This window comes from Miscanthus floridulus, chromosome 8 (assembly GCF_019320115.1).
Source record: "Miscanthus floridulus cultivar M001 chromosome 8, ASM1932011v1, whole genome shotgun sequence".
NCBI lineage: Eukaryota > Viridiplantae > Streptophyta > Magnoliopsida > Poales > Poaceae > Miscanthus > Miscanthus floridulus.
The window spans coordinates 148703405-148713129 of record NC_089587.1 but is presented as its reverse complement, the minus strand read 5'-3'; positions in this window follow the sequence as shown (position 1 = coordinate 148713129).

Sequence of the window (9725 nt, the reverse complement as noted above, 5' to 3'; positions counted from 1 at the left end):
TCGGCATGGCGTTGGGGAAAAACTCCAAATTAGAGCTTGGTCATGCTCCCTTGAAGGCTAGGTGGGGTCGGGTGGCTAAGGGGGTTAATGGAGGAGCTAGGGTGCGACGAATCAGGCGATGGTGACCTTTCCCTGATGGGTTTAATGAACGACATCGCATTGGGTAAAAACGACAAGGAGGGAAGGGAGGTCAGCCTGCACTCGGCGCGACGTAGTTCAAGATGAAGGCTGCTAGGGGTATGGCTGTCGTAGCGGCTTGGGCACACATAGGAACACCATGGCTACGAGCATGGCCACGAGGCTGGGCAGCGAGTGTTCCATGTGCGCGCGTGACCTTGGCAACACCAACAGATAGGACTAGGCAGCGACGCAGAGCTACAGGGGCGCGGACGCAATGGCGAGGCAACAATGGTGGCAGCCAGGACAAGCCCACGCGTGTGCAGGCAAGGAGGACAACAGCACGAGGCGAGAAGGGCGGCAGCGGTGGCAGCAACGCAACTGTGAGGTGGGGCAGCCGTGTGACGGCCAGCAGCTGCATGGCAATGATAGCGGCCTGCTAGGGCTGGCCACGGCCAACCCACGGCCAGACAGGCCGACTAGGCTTAGCACCACATCACGCGGGACGCGGCCAGCCACGCGACGCTGAGCAGCCACGCAAGGTGACCGTGCGCATAGGCTAGGCATACGACGTGCATTAATTTTAAAGCACGTCTAAAAACTAACCTAACACAGTTGAAGCTAAACTACCTCAACCATGCTAAAGAGGGTAAATCAGTCTGCCATAAGGAGCAAAAACACAGCATTGACCTTTAGCTAGATTTTCCAAATTTAATTCACTAACATTGCATTGTCACACTATTTTCAGACTTAAGAATTTGCTAAGTCTTGGGTTGAATTTGATTTCAAGTTCCATTTCTAATCTATTTGAAATACTAGCTAGCAATATTATTTTTCTAAGACAAGAGTTGCATTGTCCTCTACAAAATTTATGCTTCAAACTTCATTTAGGGTCACATACATGTTCTATAATATTTTTGCTCAATAAAAATTAGTTTCCAACCCTACTTGATATACATGAGCTATTGAATCAACTTTTATTTAACATTTTTATTAGTCATTTTAGGTTAAAAATTGATCTACACATTTTATCACATGCTTTATCACCTAAACATGATGATCATGACATGGTTTAGTGGTTGTTTAGGGTGTAAGACCGAGGGTGTTACACTCACTCGAACCCAAGCCATGTCCCTCTGGCCATCCAAACATTGTTCTCAATGATGGTCAAGATTCAACGTTGATCATACACGATATGTTTTTCGAGAACGATAACTTATGTGCCATGGACATGTTGCTTAGTACCTGGTGCTTCCGCGAAGACCATAGCCTCCTCCTTATCCTTGTTCACAAACTTTTTAGGAGGATGGTTGTGGATGCCTACATTTATCACAAATATTGTAAATCCCGTTGTAGCACTATAGTACTAACCTTGCAGCTTGAACGAAGATGCTAAATGTTTGGTGGTGGAGGTGGGAACTACACCACCATTGATAGCTACAAGATAAAGTTCCCACGATCGAGCTTGAGACCATAAATCAAGCACTACCAGAAGATACCCCGGATTATCATAATAAAAAACCATTCTTGTCCACAAAGCAAGAACATGTTTTCAAGTTAGTATGCACCTTCGGGTATTCTTGGTTGCTAACCCTTTCAAGTTGAGACTAAGAAGAACACGGTGCATATGATGCTAAAGAACATGGGAGTTGTATCAACCATACATGTCGATGTCCTTTGGTGATGGAACACACTTAAAGGGATTCTTTGGTGATGAAACACACTTAAAGGGAGACCTCCGACATTGCACACTTGACTTTTACACAAAAGTCCAAGTGTGGGGGAGGGTGGTGAAAATCTCATTACAAAGTTCCATCCACACCAAAGGCCATCCTAGGTTAAAAAGAAAAAAATGATGACAGCTCTACCTTGCTATATAAAAAATAATCATTATAAAAAAATGATGATGAAAAAAGAGAGAAAAATATATGAAAAAGAAAAGAGAGAGAAAATATATAGAAAAAAAGAGAAGAAAAAAAGGGAAGGAGCCACAAGACGGGTGCTCCTCTTCTAGACCTTTGTTGCGACCACCAAGGCCTATGGCCTATACACACTATTTGTGTGTGTGGCCATGCCTTGCTGCTCGCCTCAGTTGGACCATATGCGACCATGCCACCGCTGTAGCTGTCCCAAAGCTTCATCCTTGTAGGTTGCTAGAAAATACACTCAAATATATAAAGGTAAATAAGAATTCACCAAACTCTTTTACTCATACTTGTCTCCATGAGATCATACAAATGCATGCCTCTCTTGTTTATGTCATATGCTCCAGTTTGGATGCATCTAGTTAGTACATCCATAGGTCTTTTAAAATTAAGCATGGTGCTTAGGTTAAAAAGACCTTCTTTAATCAAAATTTGGCATGGTGTTGAAATTTGATTAATGAACTTTGAGAATTTATTTTCATAAATGATGGAAGTAATCTAATTATGGAGATAAGTCAAGGCTAGAATTACACTACATCTTTACCTTAGCCTTGCTTGAGTAATAAAAATAATAATAATAAATAATTATTATTATTATTATTACACTACATGTAATTATGGAGATAAGTCAAGCCTGGTGAACAAACAAATAATAAAAATAATAATATAAAAATAAACACAATAAATAAATAGATAATAATAATATAAATAATTAAATAATAATAACAACAATAATGATAATAATAAGATTTAGGCTCCCTGGTGTTCAAACCGGTAGAGCCCTTGTTGTTCCAGTTTTGCTTTTTTGTTGAATAAAAGCAGGTACAAGAATAAGTGTAGGGGAGATCTCTCAAGCATAACAACCACATACTCGAGATCTCCCCCCCCCAACATGTTGCACAAACATCAATAATCCAACATGTAGAAGGACAGGACAAAAAGTTTCAGAGAGGATTGGCTAGACCTCTGGTTTAGCCAAACCACTTTTGACTCCTTTAGCTCCTTCCTCTTCAATGATGGTTTATGCAAACTCGACCCTCATCTCTCAAGAGTTTTGAAGTTTTAAATTGAACAAATTTAAAAATATAAGACAATAACGCTTCATCTCCATGCTATCCTTGAATTAAGTTTGCATACTTTTTATTCCTTGCTAATATTCCTATAACTTGTGAACAACTATCATAGGACCCCATGTTATCTAAGTAATTGGAATATGTGAATAGTAGTATGAAAATGAACCTTGCTCTCTCATGTGAAGAACTTGGGATTTATTTTACAAAAGCAAAATTTAAATAGCAAGCTCCTCAATGATGTTTAAATTCCTACCAAAGCCATATCTAGTGTTTAGAACTTAAAACCTCCAAAAATTTATGCTACTTATTCTTGCATTGAGTTTTGTCAAGTCTTGTTGACCCTTGTTGAGAAAATTATCATGCCCCCAAGATCAAGATCATGTACACCCACATACATAAGCTATTCCTACACTGGGAATACGCTAAAACATGCATCCATTCACCCAAAACTCTGCTCTTACACTAGGAGTAGACAAAAATATTTATTAGGAAAATACTCCATGTTTTACAAGATAGTGATCTCTCTCAATATGTGGTTTAAGAGACATGGGCTATGTAAAAGTATAAAAAAGAAGAAGAAAAAGGGACACATGAAGGTCCCAAGGTATTGAAAAAAAAGATGAGCACATGAAGGCTCATAAAAATGAAATGATAGCCATGTCTCAAAATAAAAAGCTAGAGAAAGATCACTCATACAAAAGGAGTATTGTATAGATTTAGAAATTTTTATCCACACACTTACACTTCTTGATTTAAGGGTATGACATCTTTCTCCTTGGATCCGAGCTTTGACTTAACAAAATATGCAGGGTAAGTATGCCTTCATATCTTTCCCTACCCAAAGATCCATATAAGCTTTCTAGAAGTAGGAAAGAAAGAAGGCAACACTATGATATGCCTTGGTGAGGAATCAAACACAACATTGAGCAATCCGAGAGAATCATTTGAGGAGCTAAGCTATGTTTACATTTTTTTAAATCAAATGAAAAACCCAAGTTCCTGAACTGATTGATGCAATGGGATTTGAATCCATGCTATTCCATTATTCAATTACTCAAGATAATGTGGTAGACACTTCAAAGTTCACACAAATGCAGGTGAAGCTTGAAAAAATTTGCATGCAAATGTCATATCAAGGAGATGACCCATCTTAGTCCTAAACTTTACTCGAGGACGAGCAAAGGGCTAAGTGTGGGGGAGTTGTTGGCGGTCCTTAACTCACATTTTTTACCGCCAACTAGCACATAAAATGAACCAATATGGACACCAAACTTAGAATTAGGGCTGATAACTAATCAATTCCACAAGTTTTGGTGATTGTTCATTGGCAGGACATGTCGGGATTACATAGAAAAAGAGCCTAAAGTATATAAGAAATGCAATATTATAGTCATCCGACATGAGCCCAAGGGGAGGTATCCCACTTACCAGCAAAATCAGGGCCCGAAGGAATGGAGAACAAGGCCAAATTCCAACCAAACCACCTTATCTTCGCAGAACACCACCATGGGCCAAGTCTAGAAGGTCATAAGAGATAGCCCAACAAAGATGGGCTGATTTCGAGTAGACTAGGGTGCGGCCGCACCCCCAATCTGGCCCGTTTGGCCCTAGCTTTGGTCGGTTCAAAGATATCGCATTGCTCAACATCGGTGTCAAGGTGCTCGCCAGGTTCAATGTACCTAAATGATGGTTTGAGGTTAGTTTTGGTCCTTCCATATGGGGATCAAGCACTTTTCCAAGGAACCCCCTCCTCTCTACCTATAAAAGGACGCCTCTCCCCTCCTCATTCAACAACAACACACCAAGGGAAAGAGCACCACACTTGAGCATCACTCTAAGGCTTAGGCCATAGCTAGTAGAGTTGAGCATTTTGGGAGAGATGTGAGGGAAGAGTACGGGGAAGTGCTAGACTTGTCGGTGTCTCCCCGAGCTTATACCTCGATGAACACTTGTGCCTCAATGGAGTATCCGCTAAGTGAGTGTTCGTGCTTCTTATGGCATTAAGTCTTCTAAATAGTTAAGCTTTATTCTTACTTGTTTGTGGGTTTATCGTTCGTTCTCGTAACGGATGCTCTAGTAGAGGGCCCTGATAAAGACAAATAATCCTACGCACGCTAGAGTAGTAGTCAATAGGATAGATGTGGTGTCTAGGCTGGAGGCTACCTTCGTTTGCCTCGTGCCCCACGGTTGAGGGGTAGGCGATAGGTGGTGACAACCATGTTCGTCCCTTGTAATCCCCCATGTTCGGGTACGACGTAGAGCCGTAGGCCGGTATCGCTTGGTAGACTAGGTGTACGCCGGTGCCCGAAGTAAGCAAGTAGGAGTAAAGTTTACCTGTACTTAGACCCAAAAGCTATAGGAATCCTTCACTACCCTTTCCAACTTTACCCTTATGTTGTCCTTGGATGAATTAGCTAGAAGAAGTATCTCCGTTCCCTGTGAAAAATATGATACCCTGAATACTTTCAGGTGAAAGCTACAACGGTAATTCCGTGCGCTTGCAGAATCTTTCTGTTCACGTTAAGAAATACCAACAGTCATCATGGACATGATTCTTCGAGCACAGGTCATCAGATCTTGACACTGAACCCTTTGACTTCTTCAAACCAGTTGAGGAGCCAATACCATAAGATTCCGCAGCAGCTTCATGGAAGCTTTGCGTGTTCTTCTTCCTTACCTCCTATGCCCTAAGCCTAATGTCATAGGGTAGTTTACCCAAAGCATTACGGACCACTGGCTTGTCACATTCTAGCTCCGAGTGGCCCATGATGCCACAAGATAAGCAATGGAACGACAATTTTTCATACAACAAATCAAACCATTCAGGGTCTGCATCTTTTTTGTCTTCAAAAGCACACCTCTTCTCAGAGGTTTTGCCACCTCAATCGCCACTCGGGCGCATAGGTAGGGGCCGCTAGCTTTGCCATCTTTATCCACATCCATCTTCTTCACCACGCCAACTAGGCCCATGGCACATTCGCCACGATGCCGGTTCATCCAACCTAGTGGAAGGTTCAAGATTCGCACCCAGATATCCATCCGATCAAACCTGATCTCCGAAGGCTTGAGGTTTTCATCATAGGTTTGTAGCAGTAGGGCGAGCCATCCCACCATCCATGGCGAGCCGCCTAACACACGTTCCATGTCCTGCTCAAACATGAATTCCATAACAAAAAGGTTCTCCTCCTTCTCACCAATGGATCTGATCTTCAATCCATAGGGATTCCCCAAGCCGGCTTCATCGCGTAGAAAATTGTGGTGGCGTGCACAGTTGCCGACGAGAGGACCTTGCCGACCAGCGCCCACTCCACCCCAAGGGGGCCTTCATCATCGCTGAATTCCGTGACATCCTCCTCTTCTGCTGTCCGGTTGAGGTTCTAAAGGAGATCGGCAACATGCGCATCCGAAGCAACCGGTGATCCACTCCCGATCGTAGCCATGGCTTTTGATCAGAGGAAAAAGGGGATGTGCAGCGTACAGATTGTATGCTCACACACCAAACCAATCTCACTCTAGGGTTCCTAAGCGGCGCTACCCCTAGCGGGAAATTTGTGTTCAACGGCGTCGGAACGGCTAACTATCGATATGCGGTGGCCGCCACCGACGAGAGTCGATGGGTGGGGCGTGGGCGTCGTGACCAGAGTGGTCGTCGGTGTTGCTGATCTAGGGCACTGGTGGTGGTGGCCTAGACCGAGAGTGGGATCACGATCGCCTCCTGTATCGCCTACGCGGGGGCTCCATAATTTTCAGGCATCGTGACCCCTTCAGGGTCGGGTGATCGCTGGCCATAGAAATCCCTAACACTTTGCTGCACTTATTACATTTTTATTTGTTGTAATAAATGTAAAAATATGGATATCGAAAACAAAATGATGGTATTGTTGAGTACATCTTAGACATAGACCATTGTGGTTCATATATATATATAGAACTACTATCCTGTAGCTGGCTACAAAATAACTTATTCTGTAGCCACTTTGAGTTACGATAATTACTATGTTAATTTATGAGATTATAGTAACTCCTTACTAAGTGGTTTACTACAACGTTATGGTAAATATCCCCGTGTGTTATAGTAACCCAACTATAGTAAATATATATTGACATTATCGTAAATTAATATATAAAATTATGGTAAATGGAGGTGGCTACAGAATAACTTATTTTGTAGCTGGCTACTGAACCTATATATATATATATATATATATATATATATATATATATATATATATTATCTTATTCATTGTCTAATACATGATCGCAAAATTTCATACATAAGTGCAAAATACTAAGATTAATAGCAGACTAGATGTGTGTTGTTCCCATAAGTGCCTCTTCTATAGATGTAGATGTGGATGTAAGTGATATAGATGTTCTCGGTTCACCAACTGGGTGCTTATATGCCCTGCATTGATGAAAGTCTTTTTTTACGAGGATGATGGAAGTCTTTGAAAGAACCGTGATGCTTAAGAGGGTAGGGGTGAATTAGGATTTCTATAAAGTACAAGTAAACTTGGTCTCTAACCCTACTTATCAAAACCTACGTAAGATCTCTACCTAGATGTGTACTAAGGTTCTGCTAAGTATTATTATCTTTATCACAAAAGAGTTATGTGACCTAGGTTCCAATCCTATTAATTAGCCTAGCAAGCTAAACTAAAAAGGTAAGCACACAACCTAGGCACATAGCTTAATGATGATGATGATGATTTTTTTCGAGGTATTGAGAATCTCACGCTTCCGCGTAATCCCCATTGGAGCCTCATGGAAGGATGCCCACACGAGGGTCAAACTCCTTGTTGGATAACTCCGTGGATAGCCCCCGGTCCTTCCCCACGTGCAAGTGGGTCTACGTGATGGCTTTCTCCCAAACCATCTTCACTATCATGTTTTTGGCCAAAACGTTGTCACACGTTCCCTTGTGTACATGCTCGGCGGCCACTCCACACGTTGGAGGATCTTGAAAGACTATAAGACCCTAGTGTACAAGCAATGGTACATGCAAGCACCGGATGGCAAGAGGTGTACAAACCTCACTAGACACGAAGCCTAAGCCTAGAGCAAAGTGTCAATTATAGTATCTAACTAGCCTAAGCACTAAGCACTAACTCTAATTACCTAATATTTTCATGAGCACATATGGTGGCAAGAGCAATAAAGATGAGCATCAACTCCCTTGATATGTTCCTCAGCTCATGCACCTCCCAAATGGCTAGCCAAAAAGGCCCAAGTACAAAATTAATCGTTGGTGGTATGCAACACTTTCCGCATATTCACTGGAAAGCTTTGGTGCCTACCATCGGAAAATTCTAGTGGTGCCACGTGGACTAGTTAGAAATTAACCATTGGATTTCCTATCGACTGTTGCACCTTTCCCCGGGTGCCACCAGACCTTTTTTTATGACCGCTTGAAGCGGCACTACTTTCTTCGGTGCTGACCTTCTTTGGTGCCACGTGGAAAGCTCCGGTGGGGAGTGAGTTTCTGTAGAAATAAAGATCGCCCGTTGACGCATTCTCCAGTGTTTTATGCACCAGAGCACTAGACCTTTTCGATGTCTGTCTTCAGACTGTCTGTTGCCTGTGCATCTATCCTTTTCTCCTATGCTTCTACTCAAGGACCATCGGACTTATCCGATGCACACTGTTGGTGCTCAATTAGCTCTATTTCTTCAGGCCTTGTTCTTCATAATGTCTTGGACTTTTCGCAAGTCTTATATGATTTTCTAGCAGCTCTATGGTCTTCCTTGAGGTGGGGGTCACTTGATCTTCACGTTGCCTAAGTCCAATCCATTGTTGCATCCAAATGAACTAAAACCTTGTATACTAGTAAATCACATTAGTCCATTTTATCATGGTGTCAATCAACCACCAAAATAAACTATGCGAGATGCTTGATTCCATTTTCCTTACGGTCTTCACATGCTGGCAAATGGTGGCCTTTTGGACGCCAATGACACTGGCTTGGGCATAAACTTGACATTCCTGAGCCCTCCAATGCCTTAATGGATTTGTTTTGTGGGCATGTTGGAGCCTGGAACAACCCTTTATTTATAGGGATAGGCTGGCACCTAGACGTCTGGACGGATGCCCGCGTCCGCTGCATTTGGCCGCACCTGCACATATGCATGCTTCTGTGCCTGCCCACCCGCTCGCGCCCACGCCACTCTGTTTCCTACGCCTGTGTTTCACGTGCCCACATGGGGGCCCGCACCGTCAGACCGCACACGGGGACTGCTCGCAACCCCTCCGCTTCCCATGCGCATGCCACGGGATAGTTTGCGCCTGCTCGGCGGCGCCTCAGCAGCTGTAGCAGGCGGCTATGGCGGTGGGCCCCATTCCAACCTGTGCAACACTAGATCTACTTTTTCAACATCCGAAACACTTGCAACATACGTTCGTAACAACTGAAACACTTGCAACATTCATTGAAACACTTGCAGAACACCTGAAAAATGCTTGAAAGCCATTGTAAACATATGCAACATCTAGATAAAACACTTGCAACATACATATTAAACACATGGAAACATATGCTTGCAACATGCATGTATATGCAACATCTAGATCTACTTTTGCAACACCAGATGAAACACTTGAAACATACATCTAA